Raw genomic sequence first — 21,685 nt, forward strand, 5'->3', positions numbered from 1 at the left:
CTTCTAGAATTGAAAAGTGCTTTGCTGGGTTACCTAATAGTAATAATAGTAATAGTAAATAATCCTTGATGACCAGACTTTGAAATGGGAGCCCCAGCCTTTTCCTTCCCACAAGTGTCACTGATGTCCTGTGACTATAGACTCAGACCCGTCTGGTTCTCAAACCAGTCCATGTTAGATGAAAGCAATCTATCAGCAGCCTCTCCTAACCACCTGTGACCTAACATGACTTGGATGACATCTGGTTTCCTATTTGACCACTGGGTCATTGTTTCCACTTTCCTAGGCTATCCGAATACCCTGGGAACTCTGTTATCACCTGTGACTGAAAACCTGACTTGAAACATTGACCACCAGGCCTAAAACCCAGCTCCTTTCTTACAAACAGAAGTTTACAGCTTAGGGACCAACGCTGTAGGTGAGTCAGTTTACCTCAACATCCCATCCTGCTTAGTCCCAATTCCTATCCTATCTCTATCAGTTTATATTTCAAAGATCTATCAGGCTGTATGATTAAAATAAGTAACACACTAAATTAGTCTAGTATGGTCTAACCACAGCCACTACTACTCACTTCCTTCCCAATGAAACTGTGATATTGTTCAGAAATTAGATACCCATGTGCTTTATGGAATCCTTCTCAAACCACAAAGTAAGTGAATATTAATTACTCCTAGATATTTATAGTAATTCTATTTCCACTGGCAGCAAGCTTGCATGTGACACATCTGTCTCCAAGAAGACATAAAAGAATCTGTTGGAAGCTTCAAGGAAAGGACCCCTTCAAGGATACAAACCAGGGACCAGTGGCTCCCTAACTTTGGAAGTTGTCATAGACAATACAATGCTTAAGGCTGCAACAGTCATCTTGCCACCATGAACAAAAATCAGAGAGAATTTCTGAGGTTCTGAGCTGGAGTCTCACTGAATTAGCCCAATCTGTAACCCCCTACCCTCCATTCTTTTTGTATTTTCCCTCTTGTTTAAGTCAATTTTAGGTGCATATTCTGTATTTACAGGTAAACACATCCTAAACCTTGCATTCAAGTTCCAATAGAGGCCTGAGAGTGACCAGGATGGATCCAAAGTTTCTTTCGAAAGCTACCAACACATGAGGTAAATATATGAACTCATAAAACAGGAGGGAGAATGTGTATTCAAGGCGGGGGAGGCGGGAGGTGAGTAGATAAACAGGAAAATGCGAACAACCATGAGGACTTCTGCTCTGGACGAGATGATGTGACCCATTTCTCCCTGCTCCTCTCCACACAGTGCAACTATAAAACCTAGAAATAATGCAAAAGGAAACCAAAAGAAATGTCTGAAATCTGGCAATGAGAACTCAAATTGGTCTAGGACCCCACGATTGGAGGAACAACGCAGCCGTCAGGGGTGTAATTTCCCCCTCCCAACAGAAGAAGGCCACCCAGACTGGGGACTTCTGACCCCCATTCTAGCATCAGAAGGCAGCCCAGGAGGGCTCATTCTTCTCCTGGACCCGTTGGAAGCACCATGGAAAACACAAGGCAAGCCCACATCAAGGATCCAGCGGAGCCTTTCTAACAATTAGTGGCCAGGGCAATAAGTTGGTTGAATCTCCAGGGAAGTCTAATGAATGGAGGAATAAAAGCCAGTCTCCAAAAGGAACATACTGTATGGTTCTATTTATATACAGGCATACCTCATTTTATTGTGCTTTTCTTTACTGTGCTTTGCAGATATTGCTTTTTTATTTGTTTTACAAATTGAATGTTTGTGGCAACCCTGCATCAAGCAAGTCTCTTGGCACCATTTTTTCCAATAGCATTTGATTACTTCATGTCTCTGTCACATTTTGGTAATTCTCACAATATTTCAAACTTTTTCATTATTACTACACTTGTTATCATGATCTGTGGTCAGTGATAGTGATCTTTGATGTTTCTGCTGTAATTGTTTTGGGGCGCCACGAATCACACCCATATAAGACAAACTTAACCAATAAATCAATAAATGTTCTGACTGCTCCACTGACTGGCTATTCCCCTGTCTCTCTCCCTCTCCTCAAGCCTCCCTATTCTCTGAGACAAAATAATATTGAAACCAGGTCAGTTAATAACCCTACAGTGGCCTATAAGTCTTCAAGTCAAAGAAAGAGTTGCACATCTCTCACTTTAAATCAAAAGCTAGAAATGATTAAGCTTAGTGAGGAAGGCATGCTGAAAGCCAAGATAGGTGTCTTGTATCAAACAGCCAAGTTGTGAATACAAAGGAAAAGTTCTTGAGCAAATTGAAAGTGCTACTCCAGGGCCATCCCAGTGGCCTGGTGGTTAAGTTTGGCATGACCCACTCTGGTGGCCCGGATTTGCTTCCTGAGCATGGACCTACACCACTTGTCTGTCAGTGGCCATGCTGTGCAGTGGCACACATACAAAAAAAAAAAAAAAAAAACAAAGAGGAAGATTAGCAGCAGATGTTAGCTCAAGGTGAATCTTCCTGAGCAAAAAAAAAAAAAAAAAAAAGTGCCACTCCAGTGAATACAGAAATGATAAGAAAGTGAAACAGCCTTATTGCTGATATGGAGAAAGTTTTAGTTGTCTGGATAGAAGATCAAACCAGCCACAACATTCCCTGAAGCCAAAGCCTAACCCAGAGCAAGGCCCTAACTCTCTTCAATTCTATGAAGGCTGAGAGAGGTGAGGAAGTTGAAGAAAAATTTGAAGATAGCAGAGGCTGGTTCATAAGGTTTAAGAAAAGAAGCCATCTCCATAACATAAAAGTACAAGATGAAGGAATAAGTGCTGATGTAGAAGCTGCGGCAAGTTATCCAGAAGCTCTAGCTAAGATCATTAATGAAGGGGGCTACACTAAACAATAGATTTTCAGTGTAGTTGAAACACCCTTATATTGGAAGAAGATGCCATTTAGGGCCTTCATAGCTAAAGAGAAGTCAATGCCTGGCTTCAAACCTTCAAAGGATAGGCTGACTCTTTTGTTAGGGGCTAATGCAGCTGGTGACTCTAAGTTGAAGCCAATGCTTATGGTTCCGAAAATCCCAGGGCCCTTAATAATGATGTTGAACCTACTCTGCCTGGAGTCTATAAACAGAACAACAAAGCCTAGATGACAGCACATCTGTTTACAACATGGTTTACTGAATATTTTATGCCTAATGTTGAGATCTACTGCTCAGCAGAAAAGATTCCTTTTAAAATATTACTGCTCATTGACAATGCACCCGGTCACCCAAGAGCTCTGATGAGATGTGCAAGATTAATGTTGTTTTCATGCCTACCAGTACAACATCCATTCTGCAGCCCATGTATCAAGGAGTAATTTTGACTTTCAAGTCTTATTTAAGAAATTCATTTCACAAGGCTATAGCTGCCGTAGATACTGATTCCTCTGACGGATCTGGGCACAGTAAATTGAAAACCTCCTGAAAAGAATTCACCATTCTAGATGCCATTTTGAATATTCATGATTCATGGGAAGAGGTCAAAATATCAACATCAACAGAAGTTTGGAAGAAGTTGATTCTAACCCTCATGGATGACTTTGAGGCATTCATGACTTCAGTAGAGTAGTAACTGCAGATGTGGTGGAAAATTGCAAGAAGACTAGAATTAGAAGTGGATCCTGAAGATGTGACTGAATTGCTGCCATCTCATAGAACTTCAACAGATGAGGACTTGTTTCTTATAGATGAGCAAAGACAGTGGTTTGAGATGGAATCTCCTCCTGGTGAAGATGCTGTGAAGAATGCTGAAATGACAAACAAAGGATTTGGCATATGACGTACGCTTAGTTGGTAAGGCAGTGGCAGGGTTTGAGAAGACTGACTTCAATTTCAAAAACTTCTATTGTGGGTGAAATGCTATCAGACAGCATCGCATGCTACAGAGAAATTGCTCGTGAAAAGAAGACTTAATCAATGTGGCAAACGTCATTGTTGTCTTATTTTTTAAAATTGCCACAGCCACCCTAACCTTCAGCAACCACCACCCTGATCAGTCAGCAGCCATTAACATGAAGGCAAGACCCTCCACCAGCAAAAAGATTACAATGCACTGAAGGCTCAGATAATGGTTAGCATTTTCTAACAATAAAGTATTTTTTAATTAAGGTATGTACATTGTTTAGACATAATGCTATTGCACACTTAATATGCTAGACCGTGGAGTAAACCTAACTTTTATATGCACTGAGAAACCAAAAAGTGCACGTGACTCACTTTATTGCGATACTCACTTTATTTCAAAGGTCTGGAACCAAACCCTCAATATCTCTGAGGTGTGTCTACAACATTTTTAAAACAACACAATTTTAGAAATGATTGAACAGCTTAGTGGTTGCCAAGAGTTTGTGGGGGAGGGAGTTTTGAGGGAGGTGGGTGTAGGGATCCTTGCGGTGATGGAACTCTTTATTATCCTGATTATGGTGGTGGATACATTAATCTACACATGATCAAATGGTACAGCACTATACACACACGAGTACAAGCTAACCTGCAGGAATATGAATAAGAGCAGTGGGTTATATCAACTCCAGTTGCCTGGTTGTGATACTACTCTATAGTTTTATAAAACGTCACCATTGGAGAGAACCTGTAAAACAATCATGGGATCTCTGTATTATATTTTACAACTTCTCATAAGTCTACAATAATTTTCATAAAAGTGTGAATTTAAAAAAAAAAGACAAAAAACACCACACAAGGACCAAATAAAACACAGCAGTAACCCTGTACTTCAGTTTGTGACTCTTAAGAGAATCTCTAGATGGTCAGACTAGTTCTAGAGATACCCAGGAAATACCCGTCTTCCTTCTAGGTTCAGGTCTTGGTGGCCTCTCAAGCTATCTCTTCACAAAAATTTCTAGAAAGGTCCAGTCAACTCTGAGAAACTTGTTTTCTTTTCGCCATCTGTATTTGCTCTTCTACTTTCAACATATAGACCAATCCTGGCTCCTGAGGACTGCAAGGCTTTACTGACTGTGTATCATCTTCTTCCAAATCCTAGGAATTTCAGTAAATATAATTTACTCCTTGAGGAAAAAAAGCCAGGGGGATGAAAGGATAATGAAGAAAGTTTACAGTGAACCTCACAGCCGTGAATAAAACTGTGGCGTGCTGTGCTAATTAGGTGAAAGAGTTGCCAAGAAGTCCTTACCGAGATGATACTGTGGATCTCGAGCCAGCCATAGGCAGCTTGTTCAATGTCTACTAACACTGTAAAACACTCATCATCTTTTATTTGCAGGTACATAAGTCATACCTCATATAAATCAAAATTAATACTGAAAATCATCCATGCATAGAGTTGCAGAGTGACACATAAGTACCTTATTTTTCTAAATATTTTCCATTCTGGGACTCCTCCCTGTTCCTTCTGCATGCCTTCCTCATGCCTCATCAACTGGAGGAGAATGCAGAACACACACCAAAGAGCTCAGAGTCAGCTACCTCTTCTATGAATTCATTTCTCCCTCATTCCTGGAAGGTTTCAGGAGGAGACAACACTCCCACTTCAGGAATGGAATTAGGCAGATAAGATTTGGTCCTTCGTGAAGTTTCTATGTTGAACTGCAGCCCAAAGGAAGCTGTTCTAGCCTCTGACATTCCAGGTCAGTGACAACTTTAAAAATAATGGTTTTCTTTGTGAAAAAGAATTTAGTAAGGCCTAATTGTAATTCTTTAAACTATTTGATTTTCTTTTCTGCTCATTATTTGATCCATTTATTTTTCAGATTCTTTGTTTATGCAGTTTGTAGTAAAAATAAATAAGGCAATGACCTGGATAAACCTGAAACAATAAGCTTTTGTCACTATTGTCTACATAGTCAGCTTAATGTTTTAAACTGTTTTGTTACCACACAGGGCGTGGGCCCAACGTTGGTTTAAAGGATCAGGGAAGAACCACATTGGAAGCAAAGACAACCATTTCACTCAGGGCTGCTGTGTGGACTACAGAGTCACGTGTTTCCTGTCACACTGGCAGGAAAATACAAAAGAAGAAACTGTTTAATTCTGCTTAAGGTTATAATTCAATATGTCACAACACCTCTTGAGGCTCCTAAACTTAAGTCCCTGTGGTTACTCAATTTATGACTTTTTGTCAATCTTTCTCTCTATTTCTAAACCACTATTGACATCAGATCCAAAAATTGAATTTATGAAAAAACCCAAAGGGCATGTTGATACCTGTTTTAGGCCATCGATGAAAGCCACCTTTATGAATATACTACACCCATGGCAGAAATTCACTTAGAAAGGTTAATATGAAGCCAAAAAACACCCAAAAATGATGTAATCCATTTATGAATTCTGCTAAAAGACTCATAAAACTAAACCACCTAGTAATTTTCTGTCATTGCTTATTGTTTATTATAACTTTCTGGTTCACTAGCACTGCAATACGCCACAATTACTTAAGCTATATCTTTAACTAAGCATTAATAAAATATGAGTTGGATAATTATTCCTGCAATTTTAGTACATAATTAGTGAGAAAGTTAACATAAGAGTGCATTATGAAATTTTGTATAAAATTTAACGTGTATATGAGCTTAATTTAAAGAGTGAAACCATCCCCAAAACAAAAATAAGAGACTTTTCTGAGTAAGTATTCTCTTATTTATAGAGATAACTCCCAAGGAGAAGGAAATTTTTTAAATGGTTTAGAAATTTTAGAAGTGAAAATAAGTATGTACATCTGTATTTTCATTTTCTATCACTGTTCCAGAGTCTCCTGACCAATGCCTTTCTATATGAACTGTCATACGTAGCAGAATTGGTCAGTACACCTTTGTTGCTGAGTAGGAGCCAAATTCAAAGCCTCGGACCATTGAAGCTGTCTGCCCACATTTCAGAGGTGAGGCTGGAGCCCCAGCTTCCAGTCAGTCCAGTTCTCCTTTCTGCTCACCTCACTCTCAGTGCTGTAGAAAACGTTAATGCTTTATTGAAGTGATAAGAAGACATACATTCAGTTTATTACTGAGGCAATCTAAATCAGTGTTAGAAGGAGCATTACTTTTAAAAGAAATGACCATGACATACATCAAAGTAGGTAAGAGAGAAAAAATAATAAATATCTAAATATGCAGTTTTAGGCAGGATAGAAATTGTTCCATCAAATGCTTGTTAGCATGATTATATGATTTTTACCTGATTAATATGGCAAATTATATCAGCATAGCTTCTAATAGTAAAACATAGTTGGACTCCTGGCATAAACCCCATTTTTTGGTGTTGTTTTATTCCTTTAGAGTATAATGAATTTTATGCTTAAGATTTCATAGTGCAGCCACTATGGAAAAGAGAATAGAGCTTCCTTAAAAAATTAAAAATAGAACTACCATAAGATCCAGCAATCCTACGTCTCAGTATATACCCAAAGGAAATGAGATCACTATCTCAAAGAGCTGTCCACACCCCCATGTTCATTGCAGCACTAGTTACAATAGCAAAGACATGGAAACAACCTAAGTGTCCACTGGTGGATGAGTGGATAAAGAGAATGTTGTATATATGCGATGGAATATTATTCAGCCATAAAAAAGGAAATTCTATTTGCAACAACATGGATGGACCTTGAGGGCATTATGCCAAATGAGATAAGTGAGACAGAGAAAGACAAATACCATGTGATCACACTTATACGTAGAATAAAAAGAAAAATGAATTAATGGGTATGGAGAATAGATTGGTGGTTACCAGAGGTGGGGTCAAGGAGTGGGAGAGGAGATGGGTGAAAGTAGTCCAAAGGTAAAAACTCCCAGTTATATGATACGTCCTGGAGACTGTAGTTAATACTGTATTGCATATTTGAAAGTTGCTAGAGAGTAAATGTTATAAGTTCTCATCACTAGAAAAAGTGATATGGAATTATGTGTCATGATAGATGTTAACTTATTGTGATAATCATTTCACAACAAATACACATATATACAACATATCAAATCATTATGTGTACAACTGAAACTAATACAAGGTTATACATCAATTAAATCTCAATTAAAAAAAGATTATTCTCTAGTTTTAAAGATTTTTTGTGGCAGTGGTCAATGCAGTTGGTACTGTAACTGATGTATGTGTTTGTGAGTGAGAATGTATTATTTTCAGGTTTATATACCGAAGTGATACTGATTTCTTCCTATTTTGAACAAGACATGAGGCCTTTCTTCTAAGCCAATAAAAAAAGTAGAAGCGTAATGGAGTAACCTGCTCCTTGAGGGTTAAACATTATTTACTGTGAAATCATTTGGGGCTTGATTTTATCAATCTCTTCCACTATTATTCATCTATTTGGGTGTTCCCTCTCTTCCTGCCTTCATTTAGATAAGAAATATTTTCACAGATAATTCTCCATTCCATAGATTCTTTCAAATGTGTTTGTATATAATTCTTCAGAATATACTTTTATGAACCTTCAGTTTCTTTTATATTTCTGACTATTTCCCAGTATTCCATTTTAACTTTTGCTCACATTTTTCCTTGATTAGGCCACTTGATGATTTATCTACCTAACTGCATGTGAGTAAGTATGCTTCCAAAGAGCCAGCTGTTACATTAGAAAACAAAAAACACTAGAAAAATATTGCCACAAAGCAGATGAAAATCAGGACCAGATATCTGTATGAATTTAAAAAATAAAAACTTAGAAGAAGGAGCAACCTCTATAAAGTAAACCCACAAATATAATAACAAGACTTATGAGGTACTTACCATGAGTAAGGCAGTATTCTAAGCACTCTAAATAAATTAACTCATTTAATCCTCACTATATCCCTATCAAGTAGAATGATTATTATCCCAACTCTAAGATAAAGAATTGCCGGCGCTGGAAAACTACAAGTTCACACAGATGGTAAGAGGCAGTAGTTTCAAGCAGGGCTAGGAAGGCTCAGGAAAGCTGTGACAGAAGATACAACAGTAACTTTCAGAGAGAAAAATAAAACCTTGTCAGTTATGTTAACAAAAAATTGGTACCTCAATAATGGACCAAAAAGGAAACTAGACCCTGTGAAAATCATGAAGTACAGGTCAGGAAAAAGCAAGTAAAATGAAAAGGAAATTTTTTTAAAGTTAAAAATTATGTAGAAAAAAATTACAGACATAAAAGTCATATAAGGACATCTAATATATGCACAGTGAGTATCTCAAAATAGAGTTGAAACGGATCATAAAAATATTTATATAGATATAATTCAAGAAACCTTTGCAGAAAAAAAAGCTTGAATCAGTAGACATGAAAGGACATAATTTCCCAAAAAGACTGACACAGAGGGATCGAAACCATGACATATCCTAGTAAAGTTATAGGAATTAGAAAACAAGGAAAGTAGGCACTTTGACAAAAAGATCAAGCTGCCTTTAAGGTAAAGAAACGAGGCTTACCTCAGACTTCATAGCAATATTCTATGCCAGAAAACAATAGAAAAATGCCCAATGAGTCCTCAGGTGGAAAAAAAAAATTTGATCCAATAAATATTCTAACTTCTTCTCATTTGGGAATAAATGCAATTAAAAATATAATTCCCATGAGCTCTTCTTGAAAATAAAAGAAAAATTTTATTTAACCAGGAAGTAGAAAACCTCTTGTGAATGAACTGGCTATCGGTGTTGATTCCTTTTAAGTGTTAGACTAAAATTAGAATAAATGTCAGGATTATGGTTGCAGGACACACTGTAAATGTGCTAACCTCAGCAAAAGCTGGTAAAAGAAAGGTGAGAGAAGAGTTAATAAAGCATTCAGACATCCATATTTTTCAGAGTTGAGCTCAAATGCACGTCATTAAGAGTTTATAAGCCAAATAAAGATATAGGTGTATTTAAAGGTATAAAATTAAGAAGAAATATAACCAACTAAAATCAAATGATGCAGATAAAAAGGGGAGGGAGTGGCAAGAATTTTGTCATTTCTCAAAACAGAAAGTCAATAAGTCACTTGTACAGAAGTGAGGAATTAAGCAGACTATGTTATAGACTGAATGTTTCTGCCCAAGCCCCCCGAATTCATATGTTGAAATCCTAACCCCTAATGTGATGATACTAGGAGGGGGGCCTTTGGGAGGTGATTGGATCATGGTGGTGGAACTGTCATGAATGGGGTTAGTGCCCTTACAAGAAGAGACACAAGACCTTGCTCAGGCTTTCTGCTTTCCATCATGCGAGGACATCATGAGAAGTTGGCCATCTGCAACCTGGAAGAGAGCCCTTACTAGAACTTGACCATGCTGGCACCCTGATCTTGGACTCACAGCCTCCAGAACCATAAGAAATAAATTTCTATCGTTGATAAGCCAGCCAGTTTATGGTATTTTGCTACAGCAGCCTGAGCTAAGATTTAAACTTTAATTTCACATCTTGGTAAAAACTTTGTGGCATTTAAACAATAGCTAACAAAATAAAAATGTGTACCCCTTTGACCCTAAGCTTTCACTTTTAGGAATTTATCACACAGATATACGTAAGCATGTTATAAAAGTTTTTATGGGAATATTTTTTGTAACATTGTTAGTAATAAGAAAATTGAAACAATCTAAATATCTATATGAGATTCATTAAATTCTGGTAACTTCAGATAATACAATGTTCTCCAGTTGTCAAAAAAAATTGAGTCAATTCTGAGACAATATCCAAGATATGTAAATGAAAAATGTAAACTTGGAACAATTTGTATAGTATGCTATCATGCATGTAAAGGTATTTTAAAAGGATTACATATATGTATAAGTTTCCATTTGCACATAATATCTCTGAAAGAAGATATTCAAGAAAATAACTGATAATTTAGTTGGCTCCCTAGAAGGAAACTGGGTGGGGAGATACGGCTGGGGAAAGTCTACTTTCTGACTGTAATCACCTTTTTACTTTTTGAATTTTATATCAAATATATGTATTATCTATTAAAAATGTTGTTTTACTTTATAGCTAACTTGCTGAAGAGATGGATGTTTACAAATGAATGAGAGGTGGGGTAGTGGACAGAATTTAGCAGACAAGAATATGCAATTTTCTTTTGAGGAAAGTGGCTATGAAGAGTTTTTAATGGAAGTTAACCTGTTGTTCCTAGAAAACTGTAAGTGAGGTGAATTCTACTAAATTGGAGGAGAGAGTTCATGTTTATGTAGACATTATCCCAAAACTGTGGACACAAAGAAGACCTGAACTGCGGCTTCCTGCAAGTAGAGATAGACTGGGGTGAGGTAGCCCTGACTTTGAGGTCCTCTTGTGAAGCTGCTCTCACTTCCTGGGCCTCAACTTCCTTGTCCCAAAAATGGAGCTTGGTCTAGATGGACTTCAAGGATCCACCTATCTCTAAAGTTTTATGTAAATACTTTACTGGATTACTTAATTTTCTTCTGGAAGGCAAGGAAATTGGTGACTCAGTGGATCCCACAGGAAACAGAAGCTTCAGAAAGACAGGGAGGATAAGAAGGGTACTCATTTGCAGGGGCTACCAAGGGAGCAGCAAGGCATGGAAAACAGCACCAGGACAGGGCCTGGTCAACTAGACAGCAGCACAGGCGCCATCGAGTTAGATGACTACAGACAACCCGGAGTGGTGTTCAGCAAGAGGCGTGGCGGACACCAGAGAAATGAGCACACACAGAACAATCCATTTGCTAATAAAAACCAGGTTGGAAATGACTTGGTAATTCACACATACATATCCATATCCATACATACACACATGCATATATGTATCAGACAATAGAATTATAATGATATACATGTTTGCCAAGCAGCCACCAAGTGTTTACTTAAAAATAAAAACACTTAGATGCTAACTCCATTAGAACACCAATACAACCTCTAAGATTTTTCTTTGGTTTGAGTAAAGCTGAATTTACGAGGCATCCAAGTATTTAAATGAAATCATGGCTCTAATTGATTAAATGTGTAAAAGCAAAACGACGCTGTGTAAATACACTTAAAGTATAATGACATGTGAATTAATATAAAATGGGGAAGACTCTACATCATACATCCCCAAGCTCTGAAGCCTGCTTAGAGGCAAGCAAACTCTTACACAGATCCCCCAGTACAGGCAGAATCTGGCTTGATGTTTCCATTGTTATTCAAAACTGGTTATCAGGAACAGTTGAACCTCCAAATGAAGCCCACAGCAAGTACAAGCTATAAAAAGCATTCGCTTGTCACTAAGAGAATATGAACAGGTTTAGCACATCTACTTTTCCACACTTCAAGTTTTCAAATGAGACTCTAAGGCGATTATCAAGGGATTTTGCAAGAAGATAACGTTCCCTCTAAATCTTTTCATCCAGGCGTGATATACAAATGTGCAATATATCTTTCCTATAATTAAGTAAACTGTTCCCTTGCTTCATAGTTACTCAGCAACAAATGACACCTACATGATCTTTCTGGAGGAAAAAAAATCAGGACTTATTTATTACCAAGTAAACTCTTAGGAAATGGACATTTTAATTGATTATTCTGGTAATAAAATAATCGATAAAATACTTTCTTGTCGTATTTCTTCTTTACAAACCCCTTTTATCATTGTTTTGGATTCTAGCTAAGCTGCATTACATTTTGTTACTTTGTCATCTTGCCATGAAGAAAAAATGTCTGCCTGGGGAAAGCTGTGTTGTCAAAAAGGAATATGAGGTGTCTGAGGGGAAAAAATTTAAAAACATATATATACTCCTTTAGTAATGCCACCACTAGAAGACACTAGCTCTGATAATGTTTTCAAATGCAATATGAAATGTCTAAAACAAAAAAAATCGAAGACTATGCCAGACTGTATATATATCAGTCTTTCAGTTCCATTCACAATCAGCTTCTGAGAACTTACCTGCCAGGGGCTGAGTTTGAAACTGGGACACAAAAAATTACTTCTGCCTTCAATGATATCCTAATCTAATAATGAAGATAGTTGTGTAAATTAAAAGTAATAGACTCTGAGCTTGTAAAAAACTTCTACATATGTGCAAAAGGGTAAATGACCATTTCTATTGAATTATTATTTTGAAAAGATCAAATGTAGTTCACCAAGAGAGATGGAGATAAAAGGAAAAATATTTTCCTGGGATTTCCACCTCACTTCATACACACACACACAAAATCAACACCAGATATACAGGGGGAAAAATAAAGACTTGTAGAAGGAAATAAAGGAAAGTTTTATATTGCCCCAAAAGTAGTAATGACAAAAGGGAGACCGATCAATTCAACCACATTAAATAGCTTTTGTTCAAACACATATACACACACAATAGAAAGAGAAATGACAACCACAAAGTTGGAGAAGATGTTTGCAACCCATGTAAGTGACAGGTTTAATTATCCATGAGGGATAAGTGGGGGGGAGGAGTGGTCACTTATTAGTCAATTAAAAAATGCAATAGAAAATGACAAAAGATATCGAACAGTATATTCCAGGAGAGAAAACATGAATGACAAATATAAAATCAGAAGCTCAATCTCATTAATAACCAAGGAGATTTACATTAAACTCACAATGAGATAATTTTCTACCCAATAGATCTGCAAAAATTAATTGCAATACTAGGTGCGGAGGGTTGCAGAAACAGGAACTGCAGTGCAAATGTAAACTGGTGCAACCACTTTGGAAATTTGTTTGGTGTTATCTTCTATAGCTGTGCATTCACATAGCACACAATCTGGCACCCCCAATGCCAGGTATAGTTTACTAAAACTATGTTCCAAGGACAAATACTGGTTCTCAAACTACCCATTAACAGATGGCAACAAGATAAGGAGCCTGCACCAGAAGATAAACACAACGTTTCCTTCATTGAGGAAATCTGAAACAACAACAAAAACTTGGCTGAATTAAAGAGTGGGATCTTAATGATGTAGTTTTATATTTGACTTCAAGCTCCATATCTCATTGTAGACTGGCATTTGGAATAGGACTGACCTAAAATATCTGTGGTCGATATTCATTAGTGGACCATAAAATAAATTTGGTCACAAGTAACTTTTTAAAAATGAAAGAGAATGAAATACAATAGAATACACAAAGTAAACTGAATTGAACAGAAAATAGCAAAGCACATCATATTTTTGTTTCAGATAAAAACGCACATGCCCACACATACATATTCCCATGTACTCACAGACACATATGTGTGCATACTGGTCTGTTATATAAAACCTTTCTTATGTAGATCACTGCCAACATTTTTGAAAATAATACTCCTAAAGAAATTCTATGGATATGCTCCAGAAGACATTTAGAGAGATTAAAATCATATAAAGTATCTTCTTCAACCCCAATGAATGAACTTAGAAATAAATAAGAAAATTTTGGAAAGTCACAAATATGTGGAACTTAAACCCTACACCCCCCAATTAACAAATGAGTCAAAGAAGAAATCACAGGAAAACTAGAAAATGCTTTGAGATGAATAAACACTAAGATACAACATACCAAAACTTATGGGATACAGTGAAGGCATTGCTCAAAGGCAAATTTATAGCTGTACATGCTTACATTAAAAAAGACAACTAATCAATAACTAAACCATCTCACCTTAAGAAACTAGGAAAAGAGCAATCTAAATCCAAAGCAAGCAGAAGGAAGGAAATAATGGAGGGGAAATATAGAGAATAGAAAAATAGATAAAAATCAAATGTTTGTTCTTTAAAATGATCAACAAAATCAACAAATATTTAGCTAGACTGACAAGGCAAAAAAGCAAGAAGTTTAAAATTACTAAAAACAGGAAAGAAAGAGGGGACATTACAAGAAAAAAATGATCTTACAGAAATAAAGGGAACAGGAAAAACAATTAAATGCCAACAAATTATATACCCTAGATGTAATGAGGAAATTTCAAGAAAGATACAAATTGAAAGTGAATTAAGAAACAAAATCTGCATAGACCTATGACAAGGAAAGAGATTGAGTTAATAACCAAAAAGCTTCCAAAAAAGAAAAGCTCAGGCCCAATTGGCTTCACTGATAAATTCTACCAAACGTTTAAAGAGAGATTACTATGAATACTTCAAAAACACTTCCAAAACTACAGAAGAGAAGGGAATACTTTTTATTTCTATGAAAGCAGCGTTACCCAGATATGAAACCAAACAAAAACATCAAAAGAAAAGAAAACTACATACCAATATCCCTAAAGAGTATAGATAAAATCTTCAACAAAGTGCTAGAAAACAAATACATCAGCATTTAAAAAAGAATATTCACCATGACCAAGTGGGAATTATCCTAGGAAAGCTAGGTTATTTCAACATATGAAAAATCAACATTATACACCATATTAATAGAATAAAGGGGGAGGAACCCCATGATCATCTCAATAAATGTAAATAAATGTAAATAAAGCATTTGACAAAATCCAACACCTTTAATGACAAAAAAAGCTTCCACAAACTAGTAATATAAAGTAACTTCCTCCACCTGATAAAGGTTATCTACAAAAAAACAAAAAGAAAACCACAATGCGCATGCGCGCGCGCGCGCACACACACACACACACACACACACACACACACACACACAACTAAAATCATGCTTAACAATAAAAGACTGAAAGCTTTCCCTCTAATATTAGGAGCAAGACAAGGATGCCCACTCTAGATGCACTTTTATTCAACATTGTACTGGAAGTTCTAACCAGGGCAACTAGACAAAAAAATAAAGGAAAAAAACACATCCAGATTGGAAAAGAAGAAGTAAAATCCTACCTATTTGCAGTTGACATGATCTTATAAATACATAACATTAAAGAATCCACAAAGACACTAATACACTAGAGCTAATACATAAGTTCAGTAAGGTTGCAGGATTTAAGATTAATATACAAAAATCAATATATTTCTATAACAATGAGTAATCCAAAATGAAATTTAAGAAAACACTTTCATTTATAACAGCATCAAAAAGAATGAAATACTTAGGGACAGATTTAACAAAAGAAGATATGCACACTGAAAACATAAAATATTGTTGAAGAAAATTAAGATCAAAATAAATGGAAAGACATCTCATGTCTATGGATTGGAAGATTAACATTGTAAAGATAGCATCATTCCACAAATTGATCTATAGATTCAACACAATCTCTATCAAAATTCCAACTGTCTTTTTATAGAAATGGACAAGTTGATCCTAAAATTCATATGAAATTGCAAGGGAACCAAAATAGGCAGAACCATCTTGAAAAAGCAAAACAAAGTTGAAGGACTCATTTCTCAATTTCAAAACCTACTATAAAGTTATAATAATCAAGACAGTGTGGGACTTGCATAAGGACAGACTTATAGATCAGAGAATTAGAATTGAGAATCCAGAAATAAAGCCACCTATGGTCAATGGATTTTTGACAAGGGTACAAAGACCATTTGTATTACTTTCCTGTGGCTGCTGTAACAAGTTAGCACAAATGGGAAGCTTCAAACAACAGAAATTTATTCTCACAGTTCGTGGCTAGAAGTCTGGAGGCCAGAAGTCTGGAGTCAAGTCTGGAGTCAGCAGGGCCTCACTCTCTCTGGAGGTTCCAAGGGAGAATCTGTTCTTTGACTCATCCACTTTCTCCTGGTTGCTGATTTCTTTGGCTTGTGGCCATATCATCCAATCTCTGCCATTATCTTCACATTTGTCTTTTCTGTGTGTCTGTATCTTTTCTTCTGTTTCTTATAAAGACACTTACTTGTCTTTGAATATAAGATCAAGCTGGATAATCCAAGATAATTTCATCTCAAAATCCTCAAAAGCATATGCAAAGATCTTTTTTGGAAATAAGGTAACATTCACAGGTTCTGGGGCTTAGGACATGGACACATCTTTTGGGGGGGTCACCACTCAACCCACTATGCCATTCAATGAGGAAAGAAGAGTCTTTTCAACATATAACTCTGGAACAACTTCATATCCAGTGTAAAAGAATGAATTTGGTCCCCTATCTCATACCATATATAACAACTAAGTCAAAATGGATCAAGGCCGTAAATTTAAGATCCAAAACTATAAAACTCATAGAAGAAAACGTAGGCATAAATCTTCGTAACACTGGATAAGTCAACAGTTTCTTAGATATGACATCAAAAGCAAAAGCAACCGAAGAAAAAAATAGATAAATTAGATTTCTTCAAAGCTAAAAACATTTGTGTGTCGAAGAACACTTTCAAGAAAGTAAAAAGACAATCCACAGAACACAGCTTTATTTGCAAATTATGTATCTGGGACTAGTATTCACCATATATAATGGGCACTTACAATCTACTATTAAAAAGACAACCCAATTTTAAAATGGGTAAAAGATTTGAACAGACATTTCTCCAAAGAAGATGCACAAATGGCCAAAAAGCACATGGATAGACGGTCACCATCATTAGAGAAATGCAAATAAATACCACGAGACACCACTTCACATGCTCTAAGTTGGCTATAATTTTTTTATAAATGGAAAACTAGCATTGGCAAGGATGTCAAGAAATTGAAACATTCTTAAGTTGCTGGTGTGATAGAAAATCATGGAGACACCTCATAAAATGGTTTTCCAGTTTCTCAAGAAGTTAAATAGAGTAGCCATATAACCCAGGAATTCTACTCCTAGGTATATACCCAAGATAAATAAAAATACATGTGCACACAAAAAACTTGCTCATGAATGTTTATAGAAGCATTATTCATAATAGCCAAAAAGTGAAAACTACCTCTAATGTCTATCAACTGACAGATGGATAAAGAAATGTGGTGCATCCATACGATGGAAAATTATTCAGCCATAAGAAGAAATGAAGTACTGATCCATGCTACAACATGGGGAAACCTTGAAAATATCATGGTAAGTAAAACAAGCCAGACACAATATGAAATGTTCAAATAGGAAAATTCATAGAGACAGAAAGTGGTTGCCAGGAGCTGGAGGATGAAGGAAATTAGGAGTGATTGTTAATGGGTATGTGTTTTTTTGTGATAATAAAATCTTCTAGAATTAGATAGTAGTGATAGCAAATTCACAAGCCTGTACAACCAAGTGAATTGTATACTGTAAAAGGGTGAATGTTATGGTATATGAATTATATCTCAAAAAAATAATTAAATTTTTAAAAATAAATGAACTATCCATTTGTTCATCCACAACATGGATGAAACTTATTAAACTGTTGAGCTAAAAAATTAAGTCACAGAAAATTATATATAGTAAGTTTCCCTTTTTAAAAAACTTAAAGGCAAATAAGCAGTAAAAATAAAACTCAAATCTCTTCAGTTGTGGGAGTAGCCCAAAGGTATATACGAAGCTAATGATAATATTTTTGTTATTAAGCATGGTGGCTGTATGAATATTTTGTAATATGTCTCTTACTGAACATATATGCTCTGGTGTGCTTCAAATATTACATAATAAGGACGTTTAATTCATTCGTTTTTCAATCTTAGGTGGTTGGGGAAATGCTAGTGTCACTAATAAAAACAGTGGCATTAAAAGCAGGTGGCCGGTCATTTCATGACATAGGTCAGCCTTACTTCTTTTAGTCAATCTGCCCCACCATTTTTCCTCTAAGGCTTACGTCTGAATCACCAATCTGCTGATGCCGCCAGCTGAGTCAGGAGTTGGGCTTTTTATAGCTCTAGCGCATGAAAAGTGAGTCATCTACTCACTTCTGGCACAGTTCATTTCAAAATTATCTTCCACCTCCTCTCAGCTAAAATTAATCTGCCTAGTATTTTATCTAAGCTGACACCATTGTTATGCCTTGCTTAATATTTAAATTCTAACTCCCCTTAAATCAGGATGCCCTGTGATTCCCCATTTGTTGAATAAAAGGATTTCAGTGTTTTATGAGAAAGTTACGAACTGGACTAGAGCAACAGTTTAAGTCAAACTTTCAGTTCAGGGCATAACAGTTATCTTGAAAAATAAATTTATTGCAAAAAGAAAGGAAGCTTTCTTCTTGTTCGGGGGAGGGTTTTGTTTTCAATTCTAAAAGCTTCTCTTCATATCACTTTATCGTAAGGGAGATCTCACAGGAAAAGGAGAGACTGCAGTAAACCTTCTAGGTTATGGGAGGAGCTAAGGATGAGACAAGTAGGTTATAAAAAGGAGGTCAGAAATCAATGTGCCAAATTCCCAGCCATGGGATCAAACATCAACAGTAGAAACTTACACAAAGAAGATGAGACTTTGGCTGTGTTAGCTCACAGACTCTCTGTCTAGCAAAGGAATCATTAAACTGGTGAAAATTACCAAACAACTACTTCAAGTCTCTGGAAATTCACCTAAGAGCAGACAATAAATTAAGAAGCATTTATTCAGAAACATCTACAGGAGCCAGCCTGGTGGTGTAGTGGTTAAGTTCATGCTCCACTTTGGGGCCCAGATTCACAGTTTCGGATCCCAGGTACTGACCTAGCACCTCTTGTCAGGCCACACTGTGGTGGCATCCCACATAAAGCAGAGGAAGATTGGCACAGATGTTAGCTCAGCAATAATCTTCTTCAAGTGGGGCGGGGGGGGGGGGGGGCGGGGGGGGAAGATTGGCAACAGATGTTTACCTCAGGGCCTATCTTCCTCACAGAAAAAACAAAAACAGAAACAAAAGACTAGTGTTTCAGTAAGAACAGTGGTAATCTACGGCATTTGAGCCTGAAACTGCTTCCACCTCCACCACCACCCCCACTTCCTACTTAGTGTTACAGAAGGTTTATTCTGAGTGGGCAAAACCAAGAAAAGGGTGGTTCCCACCACCCCATCATTTCTCAGTTGTAAGGCAGTGGTTTCACTCTGGGAGGGCTCCCTGCTCCTCCCCAAAGACCTATGTTTCAGAAGAGCTATTCCAGGAGGGTCCAGCCAAGAAAATAGAGTCTTCCAAACTCTACCCAGCTCTGACTCATACGGTGAAGGCTCTATCCTGGTCAGACACAGCAAGCTATAAACTGCAGGCTGAAGAGACTTAGGGTTTCCAGTGCCTCCACACTGCCCCCGACCCCCCATCTGCTCATGGGGCAGAAGTTCCATGCCAGTTAGGTTAACTCAAGAAGAATGGGGTCTACCATTCCTCCAAGCTCCCTCTTAGGGCAAAGGAATCACTCTGGGAGAAGCAGACCCTATCTCCAGCACAGGTAACAGAGCTTCTGCTTAGGTGGGAGGCAAGACTTGCATACTGGCAGCACAACCTGAGGGAGCTAACTTAATTTGGAACAGATAGCATAGGAACTTCTGCCTAAAGGCACCCCCCTCCAACAGAGATTCTAGTGGTACACAATTAGAGAAGCAATTGGATACCAGTAGCAGCAAACAAAACAGACCCACCAGAAATTTAACAAAGAAGGTTATGAGGGAAAAAGATAGTCAAAAAAGGCCCTGTTGAGATCACTCTCACTCCCCATATTTTGGAAGACCATGCATACACACTAGGGTGCCTCCAGTCTGGAACAATTGGAGAGCTGTTGTTCCCTGGCTAAAAGCAGTGCAGATTTGAAATCATCCTGAAAATGGATGGAAGTCTTACTGGCTCAGGAGACTGAATCGCAATCTTCAGTCAGTAAACTGCCTGAAGACTAGCCTAGGCTGACCCAAGAGCAACTTTTAGGATTCCAAGCTTAATTTTTTAAATGAGAAAAAAATTCTAAGCTCTGACAGGAGTTGCACACTTCAGGAGAAATAAACTTTGCAGAATTAATCCAAGAAATCCATTAAACAAGCAAACAGGACTAAGTAACAATAACAAGTCCCAGAATGAAAACTGAAAGCTACAAATGATATAATATTATATAAAATATGCAGTTTTTCTGAAAAAATGAGACCAGCAAAGAAACAAATAAGTGTACCTATACACAAGAAAAGATAATCAGGCAATAGATAATACTTTTGAGGGGTCCCATATGTTGGGCATAGCAGACAAATATTTCAAAGGAGTTATTATAAATATGTGCAAAGAACTAAAGGAAATCATACCTTAAAAATGAAAGGAAAGTAGGATTCAAATATAGAACATAAATTTATAGAAATTACAAAAAACAAATAGACACTCTGGAGTTGAAATGTACAATAACTGAAGTGAAAAATTCACTAGAGTGCACTCAGTGGTAGGTTTGACCTGGTAGAAGAAAGAATCTGAGAACTTGAAGAAAATTCAGTAGAGATTATCTCATGTGGAGAACAGAAAGAGAAAAGAATGAAAAAGAAAAAAAAGGATGAACAGAGCCTCAGAAAACTCTGATGCCATTAAGAGCAGAAGCATCTTTAAAATGGGAGTAACAGAAGGAGAGAACAAGGCAGAAATATTCAAAGAAATAATTGCTAAAAACTCTCCAAATATGATAAACATTAATCTACACATCCAAGACCAACCAACTTCAAGTAGGATATACACAAGGAGACCTACATATAAAAAATAGTCAAAATATTGAACGCCAAAGACAACAAGAAAATCTCGAAAGCAGGAGAAAATTGGCTCCCCACATACAATGAGACTAAGTTTCATTCTTACTGATAGAAGTTCAAATAGCGAAGTTGCTGATACAATTCTGAAAAATAAGGTTTCTCAATGAGTAATTAGTCAAAGTAATGGATTGTGAGGACACTTTACAGCTGTAGTGCATTCTTGGGAAACTGAATCAATAATTGAAATTTTTTTTCTCAAAGTAAGCATGAAGGCTTGAATATTTTACAGAAAAGTCTCAGCCAAACTCAAGGAATATGCTGAGCGAACCTCATACACAACGCTTCCAGGGAGATAAAA

At 36.8% G+C, this 21,685-nt stretch overlaps 1 long non-coding RNA gene across 17 annotated transcripts in view; it reads right to left on the minus strand.

Annotated features, from left to right (window-relative positions):
- LOC103560551 (uncharacterized) overlaps positions 1 to 21,685 on the minus strand; it is a 179,139-nt gene that overhangs the window by 128,379 nt on the left and 29,075 nt on the right. For 5 of the 17 annotated variants that reach the window (XR_011527912.1, XR_011527908.1, XR_011527914.1 and 2 more), the window contains exon 3: positions 3,524 to 3,744. The exons of the other annotated variants lie outside the window; for them this stretch is intronic. This is a non-coding gene — a long non-coding RNA (uncharacterized lncRNA). The remainder of the gene's footprint in view (positions 1 to 3,523; positions 3,745 to 21,685) is intronic. 17 annotated transcript variants of the gene reach the window in all.

This window comes from Equus przewalskii, chromosome 16, assembly GCF_037783145.1.
Source record: "Equus przewalskii isolate Varuska chromosome 16, EquPr2, whole genome shotgun sequence".
Taxonomy (NCBI): Eukaryota; Metazoa; Chordata; class Mammalia; order Perissodactyla; family Equidae; genus Equus; species Equus przewalskii.